Genomic DNA, 14,633 nt, shown 5'->3' with positions numbered 1-14,633 from the left:
GTATATATATATATATATATATATATATGTATATATATATTTTTTGTGCATTGTTTTCATGACAACTGAAAATATCAACTACACTTCCTAGTATATTACATATTGTTTATTACATTAATGATCATTTTAGAGGTGAATTGCTCTTAAATATCATGACTCTTAACATTTTCTAACCAAATATATTTTATTATTATTATTATTATTATTAATAATTTCTTTTTTATTTTTGCTGTGATATTGACATGCCTTTTGTGAAGTTCAGTTTTACAATGTACAGGACAGAACTTTCATGGTGTATTTATTAACAGTAATACCATGGGATTTTTGGGGTTCTGTTCTGTTCGGTTCTGTTTTGTTATTGCTGTGTTTCAGCAGGATTTGCTCCAGAGCTCCGATACCTGATACTTCTTGAACCATCAGGTTTAGCCCTCAGGACTGCTTTATAGAGCAACAGCATTTTTGAGTTAAACTAACCTACCTCTTTATTTCACTCTCACTCACACATTCACATTAAATTCACTCTGTCCCTCTCTGTTGTCATCTTGTTTTTCATAGGCACTGCTTTAATGAAGAAACAGACCTACTAACAATCTCACGGAAGGGACCCTCCAGAACAAGTATGGGGTCACCATGGAAACCACTTCTCCTGCTGTCAGTTATCAGTGGCCTAGCAGGTATGAGAGCGGCGGTGCGATTATATCAAGATAAGAAACTGCCTTTCCTGAAAACAGCCTCCTCTTGCTTGTCTCTCTCTTTCTCTCAGCAACATTAACAAAGGGCTGCCGTGAAACACTTCCTGGTATTTTTGTTATTCAGGGCTTGTTAGTGCTCCACTGCCCTCGTATTCACATTATCTGTAGCTCTCATAATGCTGTTCAGGTATTGTCTTGAACTGTTAGCTTGGTAATGGCTTGGTTAAGTAAACATCAGATAGCATAATTGACGTCTAAAATGTAGTCTTGAATGTGTAATGTGATACGTCTTTAGCAGATAGAGGAGCCCTGGGTGTGCAATTATTGAACAGATGTTTGCACCATACCAAACTACGGCAAACAAGCCTGGTCGAGAGATGAAGTATTCCTATTAGCATGCTCATGTTTCACATGCCATCTTTTGAAGCACCACTTTGTAGAGACGGCTTCTGTTCTGAAATACTGATAAAAAGGAATTCTGAAGAGCAGAAAGTAGAAAAACAATATGAAAGCTGTGTGATTAACCAAGCAATATTGTTATGTCTAATAAACAACAGTAAATTCTGTTTAACTAATCCCGAGCTGGAAGATTTCACTGTTTGTTCCACTATAACCCTATTCAGACAGTAATTGTTTCTCATGGGGACGTAAGCTATTTTCAACATTTAGGACAGGGGTTAGTCTGTGATTTTATTGCCGTCCGAATCCAGAATGCCAGTGTTTTTCTCCCACCACCCCGGAAAAATCCCCAGCTGAATTACCTACTGTTTTTTGACAAACACCAAAGCCGTGTGGTAATTGAATTGCCATCCGAATCCACATCTCTGAGTTTACAAGAAGAAATCGATTCAAAATTCACTGTTTAAATCCTTTAAAGCCGAGCACTGTATGGTAATTGTTGCACTTCGCTGTAATTTGCATTATTTATTTAGTATTTACAAGAACAATATTTCATAACTGCTTCACTACAGTGAGTGGGAGCTGTTAGGGGAAAAAAAAGAAGAAAGAGAAGAAAAACATGTATACATTTGAAATGGGACATTATTACGGTAGCAACAGGTCCGCAATACAATTTAAAAACATGTACTATATACAATTATATATGTAACTGCTGTATATCGCGTATAATTTTATACAATAGGACGTCTATATTATAAAATAAGCTTGGAATAGGAAGAATACATTTCCCATGAGTAATTTTTTAAATAAATTGTACACGATAATAAGAATAAATTTGTAAATATAATACATTTTATTTACAGCATTAATCATGCAACTGACCATATGAGGAGTGCGTTCCTGCGTTTGCAGGATCAAAGAACTCACTTCTCCACCATGAATAAATCTCCATCCGAATCCATGAGTTTTATGAGGTGCCATGCAAATGTATTTTTACAGATGTCCACATGAGAAACAATTAGTCTAAATAGGGCTTAAAAAAAAAAAAAAAAAAAACGTTTAAAACCTCATTATACTATTTAAATGGATAGTTTACCCCAAAATGAAAATTTGCTGTTGATTTACTCGCATTCAGTCTAATAAAGATCTTTTTTTCTGGATAACAGGAAGATTTTTTAGCTGAAACCGTGGTCCTTGGTGATTCATAAAATGCAAATCAGTTTCTACCGCCACTTGAGAGTCCAAAAAAGCATATACAGGCAAAACAAAAAATAATCCCTGTGGCTCCTGACAATATATTGAGGTCTTATGAAGCAAAACATGCGGTCTGTAAAAGGAACTGAACATTATTTACAACATTATTACCTGTAATCCAGAGCCTCAGGCAAATGGGGAAGTTCAATTATTTTCCATGAACTGTTTTTTTCTTTTCAGTGAACTGGTTCAAATAACTGATTAACCAGTTTGTTTACTTGATCATGCAAAGACACACGCAAACACATATGCAATTATATTTATTACTAAAGCACCCAATAATGATGTGAAACATGGATGTTTTACATGTCTAAAGCATACAAAGTGAATAAATTAGTCTTTTAGTCTTTTAACCTTTTTACATAAACCATGAGAAACCATAAAAAACAGGGACCATATACACCCGTATATTAACTCAATATCAAGTAATGTCGGGTGCATCTGAAAGTGAGTTTTATTAAGTAAGTTGTAGATGCCGCTCAAGCCACAAACTGTTCCATTCGGTTTAATCCGATTGGGTGAACAAGTTCATACAGTTCACTAAAATGAACTGGTTCGAAAGAATGATTAATTCATGAACTGCACTCCAGACTGTTTGCCTGAGGCTATGGATTACAGCTAATAATGTTGTAAATAATGTTGAGTTTCTTGCACAGACTGATCGTTTCACTTCATAAGAATTCAATATTTTGTCTTGTACTAGTGTTGTCAAAAGACCCGGTATTTCGGTACCAAGTCGGTACTAAAAAAATGAAAACGTTACGGTACCAGGTTTTTTTAAGTACCGGTGGTACCGAGTACCCGGTCAACCGGGTTCTTGATGCACTATCCGAAAGCTATCCTCTTCCAGTCTTGCCAAGTCCGCGGTTTTCCCGCGGAATTGGGCTGCTTAACATTGTTGCCGCGGGTTGTTTTTCATGTCCGCGGGTTGAAAAACGACCTCATTAACATGATATTTAGCCCCTGGGTGAGATGAATTCATGCATATTCATATTTATTTTAGAACTACAGTAACATCTTCTGATTTCTCTCAACATGAGGACAGGAGAGTGGTCAATCAATAAACTGAAAAAAAAAAGTAACTTGCGTTACTTGTTTGAAAAAGTAACTCAGATATTCTCTTGTAAATTAAAAAGTAATGCGTTACTTTACTAGTTACTTGAAAAAAGTAATCTGATTACGTAACTCGCGTTACTTGTAATGCGTTACCCCAACACTGTCTCAAAGTGCCAGTAGCTGCTGACTTGTGTTTAATGAGTCACCAAGCACCTAAAATCAGCTAAAAATCTTCTTTATTGTTCTGATGAAAAAAAAAGTCACCTACAACTTGGATGGCCTGAGGGTGAGTAAAATAACAGCACATTTTCATTTCTGAGTGAACTATCCCTTTAAACAATTCTTAAAACAGCCTAATTAATTAGTACTTTTGCACCCATTGCTTTATGAATTTATGAAAGATTTATTATATTTTTTATTTATTATAAAATTTATTTTTTTGTGCAGCTGAGCATCTCAAATAATCATCACTATTATATAATAATACAGTGTTTGTAGAGCCTGGTCACACGGTTTATATCACTCAAACCCACACAGCATCTGAGCAAGGAACAGATTACACACTCACACACACATGAAATCCCACAGATTTCCATTATGTCATTCAATCAGTGTTGCACAATTCAAAAAAGTCATCCATCTGAAACAGCATGTTTTTTTTTAATAATACAAAATAATTCATGACAATATTCTTCTGTTCGACCTAATATTAAAATGCCCACAGGTAACTGTCTACTAAGGCAGCATCCTAATTGAAAAGGAACCTTATAAGTGACTGATTTTGAACACTCATTGTCAACAACTGTCACTTAGAGTCACTTATGAGGTCACTTGAGATTCTGACAGAGTGTAATGTTAGCATGTTGTTAAAGCCAATGACTTAATAACAGATATGTTTTAATATGGGGAGATACCAACCGCTGAGGCTCCACCATTTGAGAAAGCAGTCAACTTAGATCATGTGTGCCTTAGTAACCAATTGCAATATAGCCTTGATGTAATTGAATTGTTAAGCTGTTTGACAGTTAATAAGTATTTGCGGATACCACAGAAATGTGGTGTAAACTGAATCCTACCTGTTGCAAAATTGTCTATTATGTGTGCTAATTTAAAATAAAATTAAATGAACATACATAGCACTCACGAGCAATAGGTAAAACATTCCAAATGTAAAATATAAAAGAACATATTTATTCTTTTAAATAACATATCAGTATATTTATAACAACATAGGCTCATTGAAAAAAAATGTGCCTCTACCTACATTTTAGCAGAACTTGGCTGTTCATACAATTCACTGCAGTTTCCAGCTGTAACACCAGTAACATTTATTCCATTTAAAATACCATAATGTTTCATATACCATCCTGCAAACACATTTTGAAAGTTGCATCACAAAACTTGTGTTCCATATGTATGACTTTTCTGACATAGTAAACTTGCTTGGTAACTCACCTAGTACAGCATTGGACGATGCGGAACACTCAGGTACAAGCCCTGTGAAACATAATAAAAGAGCACAAAGTCTTGTAGAAGCAAGCTATAATGGAATGATCCTTTTATCAAATCTGTTTTTATGTCACATTTGCTTTTGTTAATTCTATGAGTTAGGTTTAGATTATAGGATTTAGTGTAGATATTACATTATTTTCAAATGAGATTTCAAATGAACTTTTAGCACCATTCACCAGACATTACATTTCCGAACTGCCACTATGCATACAACAACCAACATAATAAATCATTGCCAGATTCACTTTAGGGATGCCACAATTCTCAATATAATATTGAACTGTTCGGCACGACATCCACGATTCAATATGCACTTGTGAATTCCATTATTTCCAGTTTTCTATTTATATAATTTCCGTGCATTTGTGTGTGCCCGTGAGTTCATGCGCTGAGATGAGGAAATGCCTCCCTGCTTAAACCGTGCATTTGAAAATGTAACACCTGCCAAAACACCTTCCGCTGTAATGACCTGTTGCCCCCTTCTTTTTATTCATTCCCAGTGATAGCGATGCCTTTGTCCATATTAGGGATTTCTTGGAATGTCATAAGTTCTATATTACTTCTGTGTTGCATATCTGGAATTTCTGCGCACGGGCACCCTCTGGCTTCCAGTATTAATAAAAGAGACAATACACATGTTTATAACACTCAATAATGGCCAATCCATCCTATTTGGGGTAAAATAGGAAAAATAATACTTCTCTCAAAATACATTTTAAGTAGACTTGTAATAATCCACGTCTTTCTCCAGTGCATAGAAGTGTAAAGGAGTTTTTTTTGTTGTTAATTTGTTTTAAAAATTGCATCTTAAATTGCAAAAACATTCTGATGTGCCAAGCCATCAGAGCCAAACCGAAAACCGTGGTTAAAAAACCGAGGTATGTATTGAACTGTGGGCTAACTGTATTGTTGCATACCTAATTCACATTCATCTGTTTTCAGATAGAACTCAATGCACTTTTAGCACCACTCTGGATATTTTAGTAGTTTTGTGAAATACACAAGAAGCATCGTAATATACAGTAATTTTACAGAAATGACACCACATGCACATTTTTCCAGTGAACCTGTGTAGATGGTAACAAATACATTCTGGGATTTCTGTCTCTGCAATTACGGATAAGCCTCTGTGTCGGGATAATGCCTAAATTTTGCTAAACAGAGCTAATGACATCCCAGGTGAAAAAGACGTAGTATTAAATGTATTAAAAATGTAATGTACACAACAATATATAATACATTAAAGTTTTCTAGATATCAAAGTGTGTACGTGTGTGTATATACTGAAAAAAGCAGCTTTATAATATACTAGTAGTGTAATGCTAATGCATTTCCAATGAGCTGAAATACAATTGAAATGTACTTGAAGTACATTAAAACGATGCTTCAAATATACTCTAACTGTAGTTCATGAAGTATTAAAAGGACATTTTACATGTATTTTAAGAAATACACTTAAATTGCACTAAATATGCTTAAAGTGGTTCCAATTTAACACAATTTCAATATATTAAATATATTACAAATAGATTAAAATCCAACTTAAACATATCTTGAAATACACTTAATATACTTAAAGTTGTTTCAAAATAATACATTTAATATGCACTTAGTATAGTATAATTTAAATATAGTAAGTATGTCTGAAAAGCACAATTTAAATATATTTCTTTTTCACCTGGGATGTGACTATAATGTGTTTATTTATCATGAAGTTCTTCTGGTTTATTTGTTTAAATTGCAAAGTGACATAACTTACATTGACGTCTGTGTTGTGCGCAGTTCATATTAGTCTGGTTCGTCAGATCTTTTTAGCCGTAGTATCAAACTCCCTTCAGCGCTTAATCTCAATGAAAGGTTCAGCAGGTGACCATCTTCCCCCGGGCCATGTCTGTCTCTGAATAAACACTCTGATGCTGGTGGGAACAGAGTGAGCGGGGCACAGGAACACTCTCTACGATGTGATACCATCTGAGACTCCTGGTGTGCTTCAAAATGAAAATGTCGATTGGGGTTTGGAGAGAGACAGAGATGGGGTGAGGGTTGAATGAGTGAAAGAGAAAAAGTCCTGCTATGAGAGATGGCAACCTGCGAATGTTGGTGTTAGAGGTGCCTGTCAAATATGTGACCCACATGATGACTTTACTGAGGTTTTGCTCATTATATTACACACTACTACATATAGCCAGAGGTGAAACGTCCCTCCATTTTCAACTACGTTGGGTTTTACTAAACTAGCACTATTTTGAGTTATCTCAAGGTGATTCTATGTTTGGGTGTGATTCCCAGAAGCAAGATTCTTACTGTGTCATATTTAAGACATGAAAGATTTTTCCCCCACTAGGAAATCAAGCAAGTTGACCCTCTCTGCCCATCTGGGCCATTTAGAATGGCATTTTGGTCTCCCCACAGGTAATTCCAGCATCTACACGTGACCTGCAAATGTAGCTGCTATTTTCTAAGGGGTAAACATATGAATTGAGCCTGACTGTGGAGGAAAATTGGACTGATAATCTTTTGCCGGGCCATTTTTTCCCCCTCTTTGCCTCTAGCAATCTGAAATACGTGCAGAAAGCATGAAAATACTTCACAATCTGTTTACTACAAGGCAAATAAGTAATTTGTTCTTCGGGTCTGTCCATGACTTGAATTGTTGCCAGGGAGTCGTTGTGGCTGTTCTGCTTTCTAACAGGTGCTGAGAAACTTTTCATACAATAGTGCCAGCAAGTAACTAGCTAAAGGTAGCTACTACCTACTAGCTTAACTACATTTTTCAGTAGTGTGACAGTAGCTCAGCTTGTCAAAACAGTGTAGCTTTTTCGGTAACAAGGTTTTTTTTTTTTTTTTTTACAGGCAGGGTTGAGGAGGCTACTTTGAAATTGCAGCTTGTCAAGTTAGAAGCTACTCAAAATTTATAGTAGCTCACTTAGAGTGCAGCTACTCAAAGGGACACACACACACATACACATATGTTGGTTTCCATTTTTTTGTGGGGGACATGCATAGGCGTAATGGTTTTTCTACTGTACAAACTGTATTTTCTGTCCCCTTAGCCTAAGTCTACGCCTAAACCTACCCCTCACACAAAACTTTGTAGCACAGTGGCCCTTCAGAACTACAACATAACTAGTTTCTCATCCCTGCTCACGAATTGGTTTGGTAAATGAATGGTAAAAGAATGGATGTTGGGGTGTGCAGCAAAGTCGATATCTATAATTGTTGTAATGGCAAAATAATTTGGATAAAATGTTGGCAGGTTTTAAACTGGAAGTTTGTCCAAAATATATGAAAAGCCTGTTTTAAATGTATTTCTGCTCCCTTGGCCTCCATAGGTAATATAAAACAAATACACCTTGTATAATTCATAAATTTATATATACAATTATATATAGAATTTCTGTAAATTCTGTAGTAGGGCATTGATGTGTGGAATAGGCGGGGCATGTTCCCACTACTTTTTTGCCAATTTTGCCCCCACAAACCTTTGAAAGCTATTTAAAAAATAGTTTGTGGAACCCATGTACTGTACAGTACAACATAGAGAAAGCATCTTTAATCCCTCATTCTTCATAATTTCTGTTTCTAGCAGGGGCGTTTCCTCAGAGGAGGCAAAGGAGGCAGTGCCTCCTCAAAAAAAGCAATTGTACAAAAATAAAACAATAGGCATATTACAAAATATGACATAATAAAAGCATATAAATCACTAATTTTTCTAAAGAAACACTGTCCAACAGCAACACAAGTGGGTAAAGTTACAGCGGGAGTCCACGACTCTCTCGTCTCCCCTGAGCCCATTGAGTTTTATCAGACCCCCTAAAGCATGCGGTGGGTTTGGTGGGGGGTAATTGAGAAGGAATGGGGGAAAATCATGTGAGAGAAGCCTCCATTGCGATATGATTGGATATGACTTGTTATGATTGGCTATGATTGGTTCATGCGATAAATCCCGCCTCTTGTGTTCGTGCACATTCCTCGTTTGCGAATCAGTCTGAATAATTAATAAAATATATAATATTAATAAATATATAAAATATATATTGTTTAAATTGTTACTGCTTTGAGTTATTATTTTGGAATAAATGTAAAATGCTTAAAAACACTAAACTGATAAGATTTATACTTGGTTTTAATGAATAGAATAGCCTATTAATTACATTGTTTATGTAAACATACAAAACAGATTTTTATTCTGGTAGTGTAAGTAATGTTTACACTTATGCACTTACTTTCATTCAAGAGAGTTTGCACATTCGTTTTTATATACTCACTATTTCATTGTATTTAAAATATCGTGCTGCAACCTGCTTATCTAGTAAGAACAAGGACTGACTTCATCTATTATTCGTTTGAATTTGTTATTCATTTTGAAGTCATTATTCGTGCCTTTATGATTAAGATATTCAGCTTCAGGGCACATTTCTAAGGAATATATAGTTAATCAGAGAGATTAGTTTATTAATGCAGTTCACATGGTTGTAAAGCTGAGTGTGCAATACAATAGGTCAGAAATTGTGATTTAGCATTTTGTCACGCCACACGGCTAATCGTTAAAAAAAGTACCTCTTTACCGGAAAAGCTACACTATTATTAAAAGCGCTGAGCTTCTGTCACACTTGTGAATAATGAGATACAATTAGCAGCATTGCTCCTTTTACTCCCCAACGCTGCCACTGGGTGTACAGTATTTATATTTACACAACCATTTAGCAGATGCTTTTATTCAAAGTGACTTACAAATGAAGAAAATATTTGTGGGAGTAAACCAGAGTCATACAGTGCATTTGTTTATGGTTATGGATTAATTTTATGCTTTATGGAAGATCAGCAAGAAAGCTTGAGGTAGTGTTTGAGACAACAATGTGAGACATTAGAAAATCAAACCTGGTCTAGTAGCGGCCATCAAGCTAGCATGATTAACCTTCTGCCGATGATCCAGAATTAGATGGGATGCCTGATCTTTAATCAGCTGAAAAAAGGCCCACATCACCCCTGATGGTCTCACTCCTGTAGCAGCTTGCATTAAAGTCAGGGCTTTGGAGTCGACCTTAAGAACTGCCACTGAATCACTTTACAGAGGCTTCACCCTCTCTGTTCCCTGTTTTAGCTGGTTGAAGGCCAGATGTGCTACCATGCTCTGGATCATTTGCAGGTTGAAACCCTTCCATAACAAGTTGCACCGTATCATGACAAAATGCTACATTGTGCTGTTTGGTCACATTAGACACAATTGTAAAGCCCAAAGTACACTTCACTTTTTACTCATACGCGAGGGTCAGCATACAGTGCGTATTTTGTTATCAGAATAGTACACGGAACACCTTATTTTTCTAACCATGCACATGTGCATTGAATTTGTTTTGCAGTAAGCAGTTGTTCCACAAGGTGGCAACACTCTTCCGGGCCATTGTTTCATAGTAGTAAACAAAACTAAAGAGACGGAACAACAACTACAAAATAGCAGAGACAGCAACAGACGGCCCCATTGACAGGCGCTTGTGTGAGAGGGTATGAGATAGCTCAGCTTTGGTTTAAAAGAGTACAAAGATATTTTTTTATCGTTATAACTTCTAGAGAAAAATAGAGCAGACACTGGAAATAGATGGAGCTTTCTAGAGTGCATGTGTCAACCACTTGTTTGCACAAAAATATAAAATAGAGAATACTTGCTACGTGTTCAACTGTATGCATATGCTAGCATACACGTACAAAAATTATGTATACTTTGGGCTTACCTCTACAACCAAGCAAGCATATTAAGCATACTGCTCTAGCATGTCCTCTGTCATATGTGGCAATCATTCATTGTACTGAATCGGTTCATTTGGTTAGTTTGTCTCTAAACACCTATTCAAGGGTTCACCATTTCATACAGTTCCCAGCCATAATACCATAAGGGCCAGATTTACTAATAGCAAGCTCTCTTTTGGCAGGATTTACAAAAGACACGCAGTGAAAAATTAGCACTGAGAAGACGTGGACACAGATTTTTTTTTTTTTTTTTTTTTGGCGGCTGACCTTATTGTATATGCATCTATAGGAGTTTCCCTTTCAGACTCAAAATGTATGGGAGTGGGAGGAGAGTATTTAAATGAATCACACAATATGATTTACTAAGTTTTGCCATAGTCAATGTACTGGTATTTGTGCCATTATTTCGTGCCCCAAAAACGCATTGATAATAATAGAATGATAATTGGTAGATTGTGTTGGTCATTATGGAAATTAGATGTTGTGTCTGTGTTCTTTAATTTGCGCATTGTCAGTAGATCAACCGCAGAAATTTCCACTCCCATCAGCGCTTTAATGGGATTCAGGGCCGGTTCTAGACATTTGGAGGCCCTAGGTAAAATTTATGTTGGAGACCCCCACCCCCAATTAAAAACACTTGAAACAAATATGATTCCTCACCTTTTTATTTATACAACATTTCATTTCAAATGTTGTATATTTGTATTTGTACAGTACCAGTCAAACGTTTGGACACATTACTATTTTTAATGTTTCTGAAAGAAGTCTCTTATGTTCATCAAGCCTGCATTTATTTGATCAAAAATGGAGAGAGAAAAAAAACTTTAATATTGTAAAATATTGTTACAATTTAAAATAATGGTTTTCTATTTTACCATAATTTAAAATATAATCTATTTATGTGATGCAAAGCTGAATTTTCATTACTCCAGTCTTCAGTGTCACATGATCCTTCAGAAATCATTCTAATATGCTGATTTATTATCAATGTTAGAAACGGTTGTGCTGCTTAATATTTATTTTATAACCTGTGATACTTTTTTCAGGGTTTTTTTTTTTGATGATTGAAAAGTAAAAAAAAAAATAGAAACCTTTTATAACAATATAAGTCTTTACTATCACTTTTTATCAATTTAAAACATCCTTGCTGAATATTACTGTTCTGTATTTTTGATCAAATAAATGTAGGCTTTATGAGCATAAGAGACTTCTTTCAAAAACATAAAAAAAAAAAAAAACATGTGTCCAAACTTTTGATGGTAATCTATGTACATATTAATCAAACTTTATCAAAAGGTAATCTCTTTTTTGTTTGTTGAGGATGTTATTATAGCCGTGAAAGAAACACACTCAAGGCTGCACGCTCACATGAAAATATGGCGGGTGTGTCAGGGCTCTGTCACAAAACCACGAATAAACTAAACTGAAGTGACAGAACCCTGAAACCGTCTCAAAGCCTGAGGCCCTAGGCAATTGCCTGTTCTGCCTATAGGTAGCGCCGGCTCTGATGGGATTGCATTCTCACTCTAATTTGCATTGTTTAGTAAATCTTGCCCTAAGTTTTTATTTGCGCATTACCTAATCTGCCATGACTTTAAACTACTTGTAATGTAGCAAACTACTTTGGCTTGACTGTAGTTTAACTACTGCTGCCTTCAAGTCCACTTGGGAAGTTTCTACTTACAAGCTCAGAAGTCATAATTATTATGTGATGTACATTCAGGTGAATTTGGTGGAGGAACACATGAGCATATTAGTAATTGATTAACTTTGCAACACTGACACTGAATCAACATTGAACTTACTTGAACTGAATAATGAAACTGTTGCCTTTTGTAGAGCTGCTTTATAGTGAACTGAATATGTTTCATAATTGATGAACTTTGCAACATTGACGCCGTTATTGAACTGAATTGAATTGACATTGAACTAAATTGAGCTGAACTGACAGTACACAGCAAATTTGAAAGTGTTAAATTAACACTCACAGTGAGAAAATTAACACTTTTTCGGGGTTTATATAGGTCCACACTAAATAGAGTTAAACTATCACTTTAAATAGTGTTATTTTTTTTTACACTTGCATAGAGTAAATACAACACTGTAAGTGTTCACCGTTAACACCTTTAGTGTTTTCCCTCCCCCTCATTTACACCAAGTTAGTCTTGAAACTACACTACGTGTGTCAATATCTTAACACCAAGAGACTTATTTCCACACTAATATAGTATTCATACAAACCCTGATTAAGGTAATTAAGTGTAATCTGTATTCAACTAAAAATTCCTGTGCATTCGGTGTAATAAAAAAATAAATAAAAAAAAGTCAACACGCTGTATCAGTTTGAAATTTTATTTTTAACACAGATGTAACTATTACACCAACACAAAAGATACAATATATTCACCATCATCTGACCCATATAAATACTGCAGATCAAAAGGCCTGTAGAACAAGCTGTTGGCTTTAGACACCAGGGCTTCCTTGTAGGACAGGTTGAAGACAGTGAACTTTAAAAAGTTCAAAGGCACTCAAGGAGCTGGTTCCAACGCAAGGGATGAGGCGCTTGTCCACAACGACGTAAAAGTGGTTGATCCTGCCCTTAATCCTTCCTGATCTCAGTAAGAATGGCTGGTGGCCCTACCTCCTGCTGAGACGGCCTTCAATACTGGTGCAGGACTGAAAAAAAAAAGCACAAACAAATTAGATTAAATAAACCAGGGAAAAAAAAAATAATAATTACAATGTGAAATGATAAATGCATAATTAAAAATTAACACCTATATAACACATCTTAACCCAATACGTGCCAAACAAAACCAGTTGATATCATGCTTTCTGTATTACAGCGAAAGGAAAATGTCATTAAATTAATTTTTAAACCCCCACAAAAAGAAAATAAAAAAAATATTGCTGATACACCCTCAGTCAAATCAAGCTAGGTGACTGACTGAATGACTTCATTAGAACACAAACAAAGAGTTGTACATGGATATCCGAGAGCTGTAGATCAACATAATGCAAGTGAACACGTGCAATCAGTTAGAGTCCAAAAGGAACATTTAGACACATTATGCCAGTTATTTTCAATCCCTGTCCTGTGGACCCACCGCTCTGCATGTTGTATGTCTTCCTTATTCAACAAACCTGATTCAGATATTCACCTCATTAGGTAAGAGCTCCATGAAATAAACTAAAGGGTTAGTTCACCCAAAAATGAACATTTTGTAAATTTACAGAAAAGGTTGTTACCCACAGGTTGTTCCAAGCCTGTATACATTTTTGTACTGCTGAACACAAAGAAATTTTGAAGAAAGTTTGTAAACAGGCCACTTTGTACAGACATTAACTATCATAGTATTTTTTTAAATTTTTTCCTACCATGGAAGTCAATGGCTGCCCAAAGCAGCCAGTTTACAAACTTTCTTCAAAATATCTTTGTGTTCAGCAGTACAAAGAAATGTATAGAGGTTTGGAACAGTAAATAATGAAAAGAGTAAATGACAATTTTCATTTTTGGGTGAACTATCCCTTAAGTGTGTCAGGTCAGAGAAACAAAATGTGCAGAGGGGTGAATCCCAAGGACTATGATTGAAAACCACTGCATTTAAACATTCACAATGACTTTGCAACAGTATTGTTAGTTTTACCTTATGGTAATGCACAAGTCTGTCACCAGCCTCTGTTGGACTGATCTTAGTCTTCTTCCTCCCTGGAGCAGAAGGCAGGAGATGCAACAGCAGCAGGACATATGACATGTCACCGCCCCAATCTGAATGAGTAGATGTTTAGGGGGTGGTTACTTTTTTACACTTGCATAGAGTAAAAACAACACTGTAAGTGTTCACCGTTAACACCATTAGTGTTTTCCCTCCTCCTCATTTACACCAAGTTAGTGTTGAAACTACACTACGTATGTCAATATCTTAACACCAAGAGACTTATTTCCACACTAATATAGTGTTCATACAA

At 35.7% G+C, this 14,633-nt stretch overlaps 1 long non-coding RNA gene across 1 annotated transcript; it reads right to left on the bottom strand.

Moving 5' to 3' along the window:
• Positions 1-12,999: 12,999 nt before the first annotated feature.
• LOC107684627 (uncharacterized) lies at positions 13,000-14,429 on the bottom strand. Its single transcript, XR_001633874.1, has 2 exons — positions 14,312-14,429; positions 13,000-13,340 (listed from the first exon to the last, which is right to left on the bottom strand). It is a non-coding gene; the product is annotated as an uncharacterized LOC107684627 (long non-coding RNA).
• Between the last annotated feature and the right edge of the window lie 204 nt (positions 14,430-14,633).

The sequence above is a fragment of the Sinocyclocheilus anshuiensis genome, unplaced genomic scaffold (genome assembly GCF_001515605.1).
Source record: "Sinocyclocheilus anshuiensis isolate Anshui unplaced genomic scaffold, SAMN03320099.WGS_v1.1 scaffold41, whole genome shotgun sequence".
Classification (NCBI taxonomy): domain Eukaryota; kingdom Metazoa; phylum Chordata; class Actinopteri; order Cypriniformes; family Cyprinidae; genus Sinocyclocheilus; species Sinocyclocheilus anshuiensis.
The sequence above is the reverse complement of the archived record's forward strand: the minus strand, read 5'-3'. Positions and strand labels throughout refer to the sequence as shown.